This window comes from Elaeis guineensis, unplaced genomic scaffold (assembly GCF_000442705.2).
Source record: "Elaeis guineensis isolate ETL-2024a unplaced genomic scaffold, EG11 Super_Scaffold_1000033, whole genome shotgun sequence".
Classification (NCBI taxonomy): domain Eukaryota; kingdom Viridiplantae; phylum Streptophyta; class Magnoliopsida; order Arecales; family Arecaceae; genus Elaeis; species Elaeis guineensis.
The window spans coordinates 8,976,123-8,992,939 of NW_027332424.1; positions in this window are offsets into that span (position 1 = coordinate 8,976,123).

Here is a 16,817-nt window from a genome sequence, read left to right on the forward strand (position 1 = left end):
CATATAAGCTAATTTGATTGAGATTGAATTATGGATCAAACGAGATTGAAGAGTTGACTATGTCTAGCTAGCACTATACATGAGGTTCAGGTTCAATCCCGGAGATGAACAATTTTTATCTATGATTCATGGAACATATGAAAGATTAGATTTAAGTACTAATTAATTTATATTAAATTTAAATTAATTAAACTTAAATAGGTTCAAAATCTAAGTTAGACTTGGAATAAAAGTCCTAAAGAGTTTAGGATTGACAGCCTTTCAAAATTATTTCGAATCTACTTCAAATCGGATTTGAATCGGACCTATTTTGGATAAGATATAAGTATTCCTACTTGCACTGAGAATACTCACTCATGAAGCATGACCAAAAATTAGTTTGCTGCTTATTTGGGGCATCCCAAGTTGATGTGGGAGTGGGTGCAAAGTGGATGTCATAAGTGATAGTAATTATATCTCATGTAGGAGTCCTTTCATGAGTATTGGACCAATTCAAATCAAATTTGAATAAAGAGTCCTCCTCTCATTGGATTATGAGAATTATCTATAAATAGAGAGGATATCTACCTATGTATGAGAGAAGAGAATAGAATAGCAAATAAATCAAATTGAAAGAAGAGAAAAAGAGAGAGAGAGACAGGCGTGTGAAGAGAGAGGTCCTTCATCTTCTACATCTCTCCCTTTGTTGCTGCCTCCTCTCCTTGGATGTGGATCCTTCTTGGGTATCCTACCTGCTGGTGTGAGGTGTCACATCATCACATCTCATTCTTTGATTGATTGAGTTGCGAAGCTAATTAGATTGGAGTTCATCCTACTTTCCTGCGACATCTGACGTGAATGCGAAGTAGAGGATCTGCATATCCGAACCTCCGTGAAGGTTTATATCAGATAATTTGAAATTTGATCCATGATTCTACTATAATTCAGGTAATGATTTGATCATTAAACAAGTAGAGCACTAGAAAAAAATTTTAGATGCAAACTGGGTATTCTGGAGGAAAACTGTTTCCTTCCCTTCAACTGGTATCAGAGTAGGCCTGAAATATATATATATATATATAATAGAATTTTTTATAATTATTTACATAAGATATAATTAATTTTTTTTTTGTAACAATAAATCTCATTTAAATCTATTTATATAAAATTTTTGATCTGATTTTGATTGGATTAGAGGTGCCTAATTAATGGTTGATTGAGGTTGTTATAAATCTGTTATAACAAAATTCTGCTATTGTTGAATTTTTGATGAAAAATAATATGAATCAAAAATCTATTTTAAATCTATTTTGATAAAATTTTAATTTTATTATTTTTTTTATGATGTGAGGATTATTTTAGATTTAAATTGGATCCATGTAGATAGATATTTAGATCTGAATCTTATCATAATTCAGCACTGTGCGAAAATAAATTTTATCAAAAATTAATTTCTTATGCATTCATATTTGTATCTAATTATTTTTTTATTTGATATCAAATCTAAAATTAATATTTTATAATCAGTATATGATAAGTTTTAGATTTGATATGATGTATATGATACATCAAATCTAATTAGATTAAATGAAGAACATAATTGATGAGATCAAAATATTCACGACATAAAATAGTTTTGTCAATAATTGCATATTCATCTAATTATATATGAAATTAGATTTTAGATCTTAGCAGTCAAGTACTCGAATTGATGAGATCACCAGACCATCCAGTTATAAGAGATTGAAGAGATTAATCTCTCTTTTACCTATTCGATGGGTTCTCTTATGATGTGTAGAGGTGTCGTTGTGATCCAGTTTCATGAAGAAAAAAAATGAACAAACTTTTATGTATTATTTTGATCATAAATATATTTAAATTAGATCTAAAGTGATTTTTGATTCATTACAATAGGATAAAATTCAGATATAAAATTATTTTAGATCTAAATTATATGTTACATATGATGTAATTGGTATTGATTTAAAAGTTATCATGATACATGAGATGTATAAATGAAGTTTAGATCATACCTATGTATGTTTAATTGTTAAACATATTATAAAAAATTATTTTCATGTGTTGAAACATATGGTATGCTTCACTTGAAACCTTTGTAGAATAGTTCTACAAACTGAAACACACGTTTCACACACTTAATTTTGAATTAAGTTTGAATGATCTAAAATTAAGAATTAAAGATCACTAAGATACCATATAATATGATGAGCAAAGGGTTAGCATGAATTAGGTCCTTTAATTGGTTAGACCTAGGGTTAGAAACACATATAGACTAAGTAGAAAAATTGATTAAGTCTAATCAAGTGTTGAATTAGATTAGGTCAGTATTTCTCTAAATCAATCTCAATAGTTAAAGTCTGATCAAGTCTATGTGTTTGACCCTAATAAATGGACCATAATCATGGCTCTATGGTTGAGACCGAATCTTCTGGTGTGCCTAATTGAAACTAATTAACCAGTTGATATCTAAGATAAGTTTGACAGATTTGATAAGTGATTTTTAATTAGGAGCTATTCACCTAGATTCATCTATGGTGAGTTAAAGGCAGATCCCTCCTGTTGATCTCACTTACCTGGCCAACATGGTAGATTATATTTTGATTAGGTCACTAGTCGATTCGTGCAGACCTATGCCATTAAGATGAATCAGTGTGACTGATTTAGGTATCTTTGGACCAACTTGTGTTTAATCCTTTACACGACTTGGTGAAATCAGTGGAAGGATTTGCAGCTTGCAGGTTGACTTTTTCTCTTATTCTCAGGTTAATGAAATCAAATTCTTTAAATTATTAGATCCATAAAGTGATAAAGTTATGAGATAACTTGGTCATTGCCTCCCATTAAGGTGTGTGATAATGAGTCCAATATTTCAAATAGGTATTGGAGGCGCCACACGCCTGGTGTCTATTATGTATTGGAATTATCATTCATCATATGACCATCATGATGTACCTTCAGATTAATGCTCAGATTGGTCGAGCCACACTCGGGTCTGGACATCTATTTGTTGGATGCAGTTGATGTGTCTTGTTAATTGTTGGACCTAATCAGAATTTTCAGTGGAGGCACCACATGCCTGCTGAAGGAAAATCTGGGGCAAAATTCAATGCTAGAAGTTGTTTGGAGAAAGAATTGGTTATGAACCTACCCATGGATGTACTAGGATTGGCCGAGCCACACTCGAGCCTGAATGTAGTCTGTGTAGATTCTAGTACCCGCTAAAGAATTAATATAATTCCTCGAGTTGGAGGTAGAGGCTATCAATTCATAAAAAATGGTGGGAGGACCTTTAGACTAAAGTCAATTTCTTCAGGATTAAAAAAAAATAATTTATATACTAATAGGTTAATATTTTCTTCTTTCAGTTATGGCCAACACACTATCCCTCTGTTCGCTGTTGGACTGCGACAAGCTTACCGGATCCAACTTCGATAGCTAGTATCAAAAGTTGAAGATCGTGTTAGAGCACGAGAGGATTTTATATATTTTTATAGATCAGGCACCTGAAGAACCTGCAGTCAATGCTTCTCGTGCTGTGAGAGATACTTACATGAAGAGGCTCAATGATCACACGACTGTGCGTTGTGTGATGAGGGCAGCTATGAATGATGAACTTAGTCATAAGTTCGAGGATGCACAGCCTGAAGAGATGATTCAAAAGTTGAATGAGTCCTTCGGCACCCCCGAGGATGCAGAAAGACAAAAAACCTCCTGTGCAGTGTTCAATGCCCGTATGCGAGAGGGGCTTCAGTCATTGATTATATATTATACATAGTTGAGCAGATTGAATGCCTTAGCAAACTTGGCTTTCCATTGCATGAACAGTTAGGCAAGGATGCTATCCTTAATTCGCTACCAAAATCTTACCTATCCTTTTTCAGTCATTATAGAATGAGGAAGCCTACAGTAAACTACCATGATTTGCTAAGGTTACTGTAGATTTTTAAGAAAGATCACCAGCTCTAAAAGAAGTCAATGAGTTTAATGGGAGGTTTATCTGCAAGGCGTCGATCCTCTAGGAGAGGAAAGAAGAAAAAGGTGCAAAAATTTCATGCCATCGATCCCAAGCAGAGCAAACCATCAAAAATTGACAAGAGCCAGGTAGAGTGCTTCTTCTGTAAGAAGTTGGATCATTGGAAAAGAAATTGTCCTGCTTATATAGTCACCCTTATCCCAAATGGACCTAAGAACAAGAGAAAGAGGCAAGTGGTTGCTTCACAAGGTATTTATATGATAACACCTTGTAATTTCTCTGTTTGTAATACTACTATCAGGGTATTGGATATCGAAAGTCCTATTGGTATATATAATTCATTGCAGGGACTGCAGATAAGTAAAAAATTTTGAGAGGGCGAGCGGTCCCTTAACGTTGGAGATGGAAGCCTTATTTCAATTCTGGCCTTGAAAACTTTGTAGCTCATCTTCGAGTCCAGTAGTATCATGTTAGATGATTGTCATTATTGTCTCTCCTTTATGATGAATGTCATCTCTGTAGGCCTTTTGGCCATACTTTGTTACAAGTTTATAATAAAGGATGATTTTTGTGATATTATTATAAATAATACTATAATTATGCATGGACAATTAAAACATGGTATATACATAATATCACAGCCTGTTAGTGTAATGTACACACCTAGTAAATATCCTAAAATAAATAATGTCAGCGAATCCTACCTTTGGCATTGTAGGCTTGGTCATGTGAACAAGAATAGGATTGACTAGTTGATCAAAGAATGTGTCCTTGAGATAGATGATTGTGAATTATTGCCTACCTGTGAATCTTGTCTACTTGGTAAGATGACTAAGTCACCTTTTAAAGGAAAAGGTGAAAGAGCCAGTGATGTCCTAGGTCTAATACATACTGATGTATGTGGGCCTATGAACATAAGTGCCAAAGGAGGATACTACTACTTCATTATATTTACAGACAACCTATCGAGGTATGGGTATGTCTATCTTGTGAAGCATAAGTCAGAATCATTTGAAATATTCAAATGATTTCATACTGAAATAGAGAAACAAACTAGAAAGAGTATTAAGATCCTTCGGTCAGATTGAGGAGGAGAATATCTCACCAGTGAGTTTTTGATATATCTAGAAGAGAATGAGATTCTCTCACAATGGATCCCTCCTAGAATATCACAACATAATGGTGTGTTCGAGAGGAATCGAACATTGTTAGACATGGTCCGATCCATGATGGGCTTTTTCAGTCTACCAATATCCTTTTGGAGATATGCTCTAGAGACTGCCTGTTATATTTTGAATAAGGTGCCCAGCAAGTCTATCGATAAAACTCCATATGAGATATAGATTGGGCATAAGTCGATGCTCTCACATCTTAGGATCTGGGGGTGTCTAACTTATATCAAGTGTATAAAGATAAATAAGCTTGAACCAAAGTCTGATAGATAATTATTCGTAGGGTACCCAAAGAAAACTAAAGGATACTACTTCTACCTCACCGCAGAATAAAAGGTGTTTGTCAGCAGTCGGACAATCTTTTTGAAAAAGAAGTTCCTTAGTAAAGGAGCTAATGCCTGTAAAATTGAACTTGATGAAGTTCATGAGGTGGAAGGACCAACACATACAGAATTAGGTTCGATTGGTGAATCGAATCCGAAACCAATAGAGGCACCATTAAGGAGATCCGATAGAGTACTTCGTCAGCCAGACAGATACTATAGTTTCCTAGTCTGGAACAGTGATCCTATTGAACTTGATGAGAATAATGAGAATTCGATCACCTATATGGAGGCCATGCAAAGGTCTGACTCCCAAAAATGGCTTGAGGCCATGAAGTCTAAGATGGAGTCCATGAAGATCAATAGTGTCTGGACACTAGTTGATCCGGTCGAAGGGATAAAACTCATAGGGTGTAAATGAATTTTTAAAAGAAAAAGAGGAGCAAACAGGAAGGTAAAGACCTATAAAGCCCATCTAGTTGCTAAGGGTTACTGTTAGCGTTATAGTATTGACTATGACGAGACGTTCTCTCCTATGGCATGCTCAAGTCCATCCGAATTATGCTTGCTGTCGCTGCACACTTAGTTATGAGATCTAGCAAATGGATGTCAAAATCACTTTTCTTAATAGAGAGCTGGAAGAAGAGGTGTATCTGAAACAACCTGAAAGATTTACATCTGCAGACGAGTCGAAAGTGTGCAAGCTGAAAAGATCAATTTATCTTAAGCAGGCATCGAGGAGTTGGAACATGCATTTTGATAAAGTAATCAAAATGTATGGCTTCATTAGGAATAGAGAAGAGCCTTGCGTCTACAAATGGACTTTCGATTCTGTGGTCATTTTTCTTGTGCTGTATGTGGATGACATACTATTACTAGGAAATGACATCCCAGCTTTGCAGAGTGTGAAGCTATGGTTATCATCACAGTTCTCCATGAAGAACTTGGGAGAAGCATCCTACATCCTAGGGATGAAGATCTATAGGGATAGATCTAGAAGGTTGCTTGGATTGTCCCAATCCATGTACATTGACATCTTGTTGAAGCGATTCAACATGGATAATTTTAAAAAAAGCTATCTTTCGATAGAGCATGGAATTACTCTTTCCAAGAAGGATTGTCTGACAACTCTTGAGGAAAGAGAGCGCATAAGTAGAATACCATATGCTTCAGCAGTGGGATCTATCATGTACGTTATGACGTGTACGAGGTTGGATGTAGCCTATTCACTAGGGATAGTGAGTAGGTACCAGTCAGATCCGGATGAGAAGCATCGAAAGATTGCAAAAGCAATTCCTAAGTATTTGAGAAATACTAAAGACCAATGGCTTATCTATGGAGACTCTGATCTGAAACTTGTGGAATATACTGATTTCAATTTTCAGTCAGATTGTGATGATAGTAGAACCATGTCGGGCTACATATTTACCTTGAATGGAGGAGTTGTTTACTGAAAAAGTTTCAAACAACATACTGTGGCCGATTCTATATGCGAAGTAGAATACATTGCTGCATCGGATGCTGCAAAGGAGGTGGTGTGGTTGCAAAAGTTCATTATCGAGCTGGGAGTTGTACCTTCCATTGATGGTCCTGTCCTGCTGTATTGTGACAGCTCCAGTACCATAGCTCAGACGAAAAAACCTAAGTCGCACCATCGTACTAAACATGTTCTATGCCGCTATCACTTAATGCGAGAGATCATAAACCAAGGTAATATCGAGCTTCAGAAAATTGACAGAAAGAAGAACCTAGCCGACTCCTTCACTAAAGCTCTCAGGATCAAAGAGTTCGATGACTTCAAATGAAAGATGGGTATAAGATACTGCCTCGATTGATTTTAGTCCAAGTGAGAGTTGTTAGGAATTATGTCCTAAAATCAATCATGTGACGATTGAGTTCATTCTTGTATATGAATTATTGATTATTAAATAATAATTATCTTGATATTTTTCATCACAAAGTGACATCTTCTTTGAACTCTTGTACTGTGATGAAATCCCTAGAATTATGCTAGTGTACGATAAAGAGAGGATTTATCATATAGTTCTTAAATAAGTTCGCGATCAAATGATATGTCATTATGCGATGATGACGTTTATCGAGTGAAGATCGTTGTGGCCATATGTATTGGTTGTCCTCTTAACCAAGGAATATGGTGACACTAGTATGGCATACAGGTGAGATGTAAGGGTACATCATCACAGAATAAGTGACTCACCTGCTGAGTGTTCTACTGTCAAGAGCTGCTCGCAAAATACATGGGTATAAATATACTTTAGACTTGAGATCACTATAGTAACTTGCAAGTAACTCACTGTGCTTTGGTACTGAACTACCTAGATTTTTAATGCAGTGACGGAAGGCTACTAAGTACAGTCAAGTACTTACGAAGTCTGTGTGTGGATCAAGATGAAATTGACCCCTCCGAATTATTGAAGTTGATGTATGCTGTATTTCAATTTAGTAAAGCTTTGACCAGGGTAATCCATGAGATAGATTTGAAAGGTTGAAATACAATGTAGATGAAGAAATCTCGATTGATAGTTAACCAAAGACCATCCTAGAGTATCTAGGGTCAAAAGGATGAATTATGCGGTAACCATGAGTATGGATTTTGAAATATTTTTTTATGATAATTCAACCTATTTGGATGTCAGAAACCATTGCTAGATGGTATCTCGATTAGTGCAGAAATTGGTTCCTGTGCTGCAGGCTTAGTGTTTGAACCTATGGAGTCATGCATACAAGTCAGACAAAATAGAAAAGAATTGACCTATGTTTATATGTCCAATCTGAAAGTACTTGATTTGATTGAATATATAAGCTAACTTGATTGAGAATTGAGTTATGAGTCAAACAGGATTGAAGAGTTGACTATGTCTAGCTAGCACTACACATGAGGTTCAGGTTCAATCCCAAGGATGAACAATTTCTATCTATGATTCATGGAACATATGAAAGATTGAATTTAAGTACTAATTAATTTCAGATTAGATCTAAATTAATTAGACTTAAATAGGTCTAAAATTTAAGTTAGACTGGGTACAAAAGTCCTAAAGAGTTTAGGATTGACAGTCTTTCGAAATTATTTCGAACTGACTTCGAATCGAACCTATTTTGGATGAGATATGAGTATTCCAACTTGTACTGAAAATATCCACTCATGAAGTATGATTAAAAATTAGTTTGGTGCTTATTTGGGATGTCCCAAGTGGATGTGAGAGTGGGTGCAAAGTGGATGTCATAAGTGATGGCAATTATATCTCATGTAGGAGTCCTTCTTTCATGAGTATTGGATCAATTCAAATCAGATTTGAATAAAGAGTCTTTCTCTCATTGGATCATGAGAATCATCTATAAATAGAGAGGGTCTCTATCTATAAATGAGAGAAGAGAATATAATAGCAAACAAATCAAATTGAGAGAAGAGAAAAAGAAAAAGAGACAGGCATGTGAAGAGAGAGGTCCTTCATCTTCTACATCTCTCCCTTTGTTGCTGCCTTCTCTCCTTGGGAGTGGATCTTTCTTGGGCATCTTACCCATTGGTGTGAGGTGTCACATCATCATATCTCATCCTTCGATTGATTGAGTTACGAAGCCAATTGGATTGGAGTTCATCCTGTTTTCCTACGGTGTCTGACGTGCATGCGAAGTAGAGGGTCTGCATATCCAAGCCTCCGCAAAGGTTTATATCAGATAATTTGAAATTTAATTCTTGGTTCCACTATAATTCAGGTAAGGATTTGATCATTAAACATGTAGAATATTAAAAGAAATTTTTAAATGCAACTTGGATATTCTGGAAGGAAACTGTTTGCTTCCCTTCAGGTTTAACTATCAACCCTGGAATAGTAAACTATATTATATTTCAACCTTTCAAATCTATCAAATAGATTACTCTAATCAATATTTTACCAAATTAAAATACACTGATGCATTAACTCCTACTTATTCAGAGGGATCAATCCTGTCTTGACTCACGCACCGACTTGACAAGTACTTGACTGCACCCAAAAACCTTCCATCTCTGAATTAAAAATTTAGGTAGTCCGATATCAAAGTACAGTGAGTTGCTTGTAAGTCACCATGGTAATCTCAGATTGGAGGGACACTTATATCTATACCCTTCGTGAGCTACTCTTGACAGTAGAGTACTTCGTAGTTGGTCACATTCGATGCGAATGTACTCCTACACTTCACTACATGCCACATCAATGTCTCTATACTTCTTGATTAAGAGGACAACTAACTCATATGACACACTACGACCTATACTTGATATCATTATTGTCCTAGTAATAACGTATCATTTGGTCGTGAATAAGTTTTAAGAACTATTTTCTCTATTTAAATTAGTCTTAAGGATTTCATCACAACACAGGAGTTCATATTAAAGATGTAGATATTTGTGATGAAAAATACTAAATAATTTTTATTATTGAATAATTTATATACTAGTACAAATGAGTACAATCATCATCAGGCTGACGATTGATTTTGTGTATAATTCCTAGCAAAAGTTTCAAGCAGCACATCGTGGCCAACTCAGTTTATGAGATAGAGTATATCGCAGCATCCGATGCTGCAAAGAAAGCTGTATGGTTACAGAAGTTTATCAACGACTCGAAGTGACACCCTCCATCGATGGTCCGATTCTGCTGTACTGCAACAGCACTGACGCCATTGCTCAAGTGAAGAAACTAAAGTTTCATCAACATGTCAAGTACATACTATGCTACTACCATCTGATCTGAAAGATCATGTATCGAGGTGATGTCGAGCTTTCGAAGATCGATGGAAAGAAGAACCCGACCGACCCATTCACTAAAGCTCTTAGTGTCAAGGAGTTCAATGATCATAAATTGAAGATGGATATATGATACTGTATCGACTGGCTTTAGTCTATGTCAGAGTTATTGAAAATTATGTCCCAGAGCCAATCATCAATCTGTTGATAGTTATGCTCATTTTATAATTGTATATGAATTATCCAATAATAAAAGTAATTTGGCTTAATTCATCACAAAGTTGTGTATATCTTTTTTAATGAACTCTTATGTTATGATGAATTCTTTAGAATTATTTTAAATTGATAAAGGAGGATTTATCATTCAATCCTTAAACTTGTTTGTGATCAAATGATATGCTATTATCAGGACGATAGCTATATCAAGTGTAGGTCATTATGTGTCATATGGGTTGATTATCCTCTTAATTTAGGAGTGTAAAGATACTAGTATGGCATACAGATGAGACATAGGAGTACATCTCACTGAATGTCACCAACTATGAAGCACTTTGTTGTCAAGAGCAGCTCGCGAAGGATATGGGTATAAGTGTCCCTCTGACCTGAGATCACTACAGTGACTTACAAACAACTCATTGTGCTTGATGTTAGACTATCTGAATTTTTAATTCAGTGATGAAATATTTTTGGGCACAATCAAGTACTTGTTAAGTCGGTGTGTGAGGCAAGATGGGATTGACCCCTCTGAATTATAGGAGCTAATACATTACTATATTTTAATTTAGTAAAATCTTGATCAAGATAATCTATATGATAGATTTGAAAGGTTAAAATATAATGTGATTGACTATTTCAAGGTTGACAGTTAAAATCTAGGTCACCTTGAGTATTAGGGTCAAAAAGATGAATTATATGGTAACCATATGCTAGTAGGTTCTTGAATATTGCTTTGCAATCATTCGGTCTATCCGAACGTCGGATCCTATTGCTAGATGGCTACATTGATTAGCTCTAAAATTTATTCCTATGCTACCAGCTTAGGTTCGAATCTATGGGATCATACTTAAAAAAAAAATTATCTGATCAAATGGCTGATCGATGATTGAGAATCATTCAAGGGTGTAAGCATCAATACGATTGATGGTTAACTTGATGCAAAAGTTGCCATGAATTGATTCGCTAATGATTTGTGAATTAAAGAAGGATTGATAAGCAATTAGATTACTGATTAATTTTAATTTGATTGAGCGATATAATTTGGTTCAAGTCTGATTGAATTAGATTCAATTTGGTTTGATCTGATTAGGTTATGAGATGATCTATTTGCTAAAGATGATTGATTTTTGATTTGATCAGAAATTGGACTCGATTAAATTTTAATTTGATTAGAATTTAATCTAGTTAGTTTGGTGCCTAATTAGATTATGTCCAAGTTATTTGATTAGGATCTAACCTAATTTGATTAGGATGGAGACCTAAGAGTCCAAACCAAGTTGGACTTCTCCCTAACCGACCACCCTTGTGCACGCCCCACTCTTCTCAATGCAAATTCTAATTTGCGTGAGAAATCTTCATGCATAAAGGTGTTTTGTCACCCCACCTCAATGCCTAAAAGGATGAGATAAAATTTGGTTTAAGTTTTTTTCAAATTGGATTTGAATTTAACTTCAAATCTGACTCTTATCTGAGTTCGAATTTGATTCGAACTTGATCCTTATCTTCTCATCCATGCCATTTATAAAAGGACCTGATTTTTGTGTGATAGAAATCAGATCATATAGAGAGAAATTCTAGCATGAGTTAGTGTTTTCATAAGGGGCATGAGGTCTTAGGGTGGGCGGCCTTTTTAGGTGTGAGAGATTAGAGGAGATCTTCCTCCTCTTGGGTGAGTGAAAATGTAGATCTGATTCTTGGGTTTTCGGAAGAGAGAAAAGAGATAAGAAAGTTCTCATCTTTGTCTTCTTCCATCACCACTTCCTCCTCCATATTCCATCTTCAGATCTAAAAGAGTCCAGAAGATCCGAAGAGAAAAGTAGATCAGTCATCTAGAAGTCTTCGCACGAGATAGTACTTTCGAGAAGATCGATCAGCACAACACTTCGAGTGGACCAACCGTAGAGGCCAGATATTTTGTGCGGCTATGAGCAACTAGCAAGATCTCAAGTCTTCATGATTAAGATGTAGTGATCTACTACCCATGCTAAGGTATTGAGTTCTGAACTCGATATTAATATAGATATGATCTATATAGTAGATGTGATCTATGGATGCATGTTTGATATGATCATACATGCATGTAGATTTAATTTTCAGATCTTATGCATACATTATATCTTGTTATAGATCCTAGGATAGGGTTTTTAGATATGATCTAAAACATGTGTTGGGTATAAAATACCCTCAGCCAAAGTTCTCAATGGGATTAACCCTCGCGAGTCTCCTCCGACTTCGGCTGCAGACAGACCTCGCCCGGACTCCTACGGGAGCCGGACTCCGCCCACAACTCCGACCGCAAGCAGACTCCGCTCGGACTCCTACGGGAACCGGACTCCGCCCACAACTCCAACTGCCAGTAGACTCCGCCCGAACTCCTACGGGAGCCAGGCTCTGTCACCAACTTCAACTGCAGGTAGACTTTGACCGGACTCCTACGGGAGCCTGATCCCGCCAGCTACAGGGAGACTTCGTCCGAACTCCTACGGGAGCCGAACTTCATTCCCAACCTCAGCTGCTGAAAGGCTCCACCCGAACTCCTACGGGAGCCGAGCTCCACCGACAACTCCAACTGCCAGTAGACTCTGCCCGGACTCCTACGGGAGCCGGGCTCCATCACCAACTTCAACTGCAGGTAGACTTTGACCGGACTCCTACGGGAGCCTGATCTCGCCAGCTATAGGGAGACTTCGTTTGAACTCCTACGGGAACCGAACTTCGTTCCCAACCTCAGCTGCTGAAAGGCTCCACCCAGACTCCTACGGGAGCCAAGCTCCGCCCACGGCTTCACTTACAGGTAAATTCTGTTCGGACTCCTACGGGAGCCGGACTCCGCCCCCGACTTCGCTTGCAGGTGAACTTCATCCGGGCTCCTACGAGAGCCGAACCTCTCCTCAGACTTTAATTGCAGGTAGACCTCGTCCGGACTCCCACGAGAGCCGGACCCCGCCTTCTACCCCGACTGCGGGAAGACCTCGTCCGGACTCCCACGAGAGTCGGACTTCGCCTTCTACCCCGACTGTGGGAAGGCCTCGTCCGAGCTCCTACAGGTGCCGGACCTCGCTTCCGACTCAAACCGAACTTCGGCCAACAAGTCTGGACCCCCTGGCAGGCCACAGTAACGGACAACACTGCTCCACTCTCTGCGGTGGACCCTATGCAGCTCCATTACTCCCTGGTAGGCCGTACTAACGGCCACGATTCTGCTCCACCCCCTGCAGCGGATCCTGTGTGATTCCACCACTCCCTGACGAGTCACGACAATGGACGTCACTCCACTCCCCGCAACTGATTCCACGTGGTGAGCTACGGCGATAGCCACGATTCCACTCCACTACCCTTCGCAATAAATTCCTTCTGACTATGGGCGGCCCACTACCAGACGGTTACGAACGTCGCTATCAGTCTGTTGCACCCTCCGCTTATAAAAAGGGGGAGCCCAGATACGTTATTCTCTAAGCTCTCATTTTTACCTAGAAACTCTGTTAAAATTTTCGTTCGAGCACTCCATTCCCGTTGAGGTAGAGAACTGACTTGAGTATCGGAGGATCTTGCCGGAGCAACCCCACCTCCGATTTAGACTTCTTTTGTAGGTCCCGACGGCGACCGCGACTCCAGCTTCTTCGACGTAAGCAAATTTTTGCACCAATAGGATTGGCACTAAAGGATGGACGCTGTGTCTTCGTAGTACCCTTGTTCTTAAAGGAGCGCTCAACGGGATTGCCCCCGGGCATCTTTTCCGACGTCCTCTCCTCCTCCCTCCACTTGGTCTTTGCCCGATGCCTCCTCGCAAGGCGCCCACACGGTGACCCACGGCCTCTGCGGCCAGATCTCAGGCTCCGACCTCGCCTCCAGTTTCCCAGACCCCGTATCCTCCAGCAATGGTGGCCGGCATGGAGCGGTCGGATAATCGACCTCCGACGGATTTTGCCAACACCATCTCGGGAGGATCCCGACAAGAAACAACCAACGTACTGGCCGTACCCCCCAAGCGGCAAAAAATTGAGGAGCCCATAACCTTTACTGAAGAAGATGCTCAGGGAGTCCAATTCCCTCATAACGACATGGTTGTGGTTTCCTTGAATATAGCAAATTACGACGTCCGCCGCATTCTTGTCGATAATGAAAGTTCGGCCGACATCTTGTTCTACGATGTCTTTCCAAGAATGTCCATCTTTGACAGTCATTTGAGGTCGATTACCTCCCCTCTAGTAGGGTTTACCGGCGACACTGTCCCGATGGAGGGAATGGTGACTTTGATTGTAGCTGCGGGTCGATATCCAAGACAATCCAGGGCTCTGATGAATTTCCTGGTGGTGAAGGCGCTGTCAGCCTATAACGCAATCCTCGGCCGACCTAGCCTCAATGCTCTCCGAGCCATCGTGTCAACCTACCATTTGAAGTTAAAATTCCCCACCAACCAGGGGATCAAAGAGGTCAGAGGAGACCAAGCCCTCGCCAGACACTGCTACAACATAGCCTTGCAAAAAAGCGACCAATCTGACCCTTGTCCAGTTGATGGGCTCGATGCTCGCGATGACCTCACTGAAGAGAGGGGCGGCCCAATCGAAGATCTGGTACCTATCCCTTTGAACGACGGGAATGCTGAGCATGTGGCGATGATCGGCTCCAACCTGGGGGAAGAGGTGCGGATGCGTCTCATTGATTTTCTACGAAAGAATGCAGACGTCTTCGCTTGGGTTCCGACGGACATGCCGGGGATTGACACGAAAGTCATGGAGCACCGTCTGGCCGTCGATCCAAAGCATCGACCGATGAAAAAGAAAATTCGAAGTCATGCACCAGAGAGGCAGAAGGCGATAGCCGAAGAAGTAGACAAACTCTTTAAGGCCGGATTCATTAGGGAAGTCAATTATCCTGATTGGATTTCCAATGTTGTCCTAGTCAAAAAGGCAAACGGCAAGTGGAGGATGTGCATAGACTTCAAAAAGCTGAATAAGGCCTGCCCGAAGGACAGCTACCCCCTTCCCTGAATCGATCAACTGGTGGATGCGACATCGAGCCATGAGCTTCTTACCTTTATGGATGCCTTCTCCGGCTATAATCAAATCAGGATGGCATTGGAAGATGAAGAAAAGATCGCTTTCATTACTAACCGTGGCCTTTACTGTTACAGGGTCATGCCTTTTGACCTCAAAAATACAGACGCAACCAACCAACGATTGGTGAACAAAATCTTCAAGGAGCAGATCGGCCGCAACATAGAGGTCTACGTGGACGATATGCTCGTAAAAAGCAAATCTTCCATGGATCACATCGCCGACCTTGAGGAGACCTTCGACGCTCTCCGAAAATATAGAATGAAGTTGAACTCGACTAAATGCACTTTCGGAGTAGCCTCGGGAATGTTCCTGGGCTTCCAGGAGATGGCCGCCCCGAAGTCGATAAAGGAGGTTCAGTGCCTTACAGGGAGGGTAGCAGCCCTGAATCGCTTTGTCGCAAGGTCGGCCGAACGGTGCTTACCCTTCTTTCAAATCCTCAAGCAGTCGAAGAACTTCTATTGGACCTCTGAGTGCCAACAGGCGTTCGAAGAACTGAGAAGCTACCTCGGCTCACCCCCGCTGCTGGCAAGGCCGGAGCCTGGGGAGGAACTATTTTTGTACCTAGCGGTCTCTCCTATGGCTCTCGCGGCAGTCCTTGTCAAAGAAGAGGCAAAAGTCCAACGGCCAATCTACTATGTCAGTCGCGTGCTAAGAGACGCTGAGATCAGGTATACTAAATTATAAAAACTGACTTACGCCCTGTTGATTGCAGCCCGGATGCTCCGACCCTACTTTCAAGGGCACACCATAACACTGCTCACTGACCAACCGATCAAGGCGATTCTACACCGAGCGGATGCCTCCGGGAGAACGGCAAAATGGACGATCGAGCTCACAGAATTCGACATCAACTATCGACCCAGGCCGACAGTGAAGGCCCAGATATTGGTGGATTTCATAGTGGAGTGTACTATCCCAGAGGAGGCCGAACCTGAATAAGGCAAAATTGACGGCCTGAAATTTCGACCGAACTCCCCCAAAGAAAAAGCAGATCCCTCTGATTGTTTTTGGGCCCTCTACGTAGACGGTTCTTCCAACATGTCAGGTGCAGGTGCAGGCCTGATCTTGATTAGTCCGAAGAGAATTATCGCAGAGTACGCTCTGCACTTCGAGTTCCCTGCAACGAACAACGGAGCGGAGTATGAAGCTCTGATCGCAGGACAGAGGATCACCAAAGAGCTGGGAATAGATCGGCTCCAGGTCCACAGCGACTCTCAACTAATAGTGGGATAAGTCAACAGAAACTATGAGGTGCGGGAGGACAGCATGGCTAAATATCTTGAAAAGGTAAAAGAGCTCGTCCCCGCCTTCGGCAGCTTTGACATC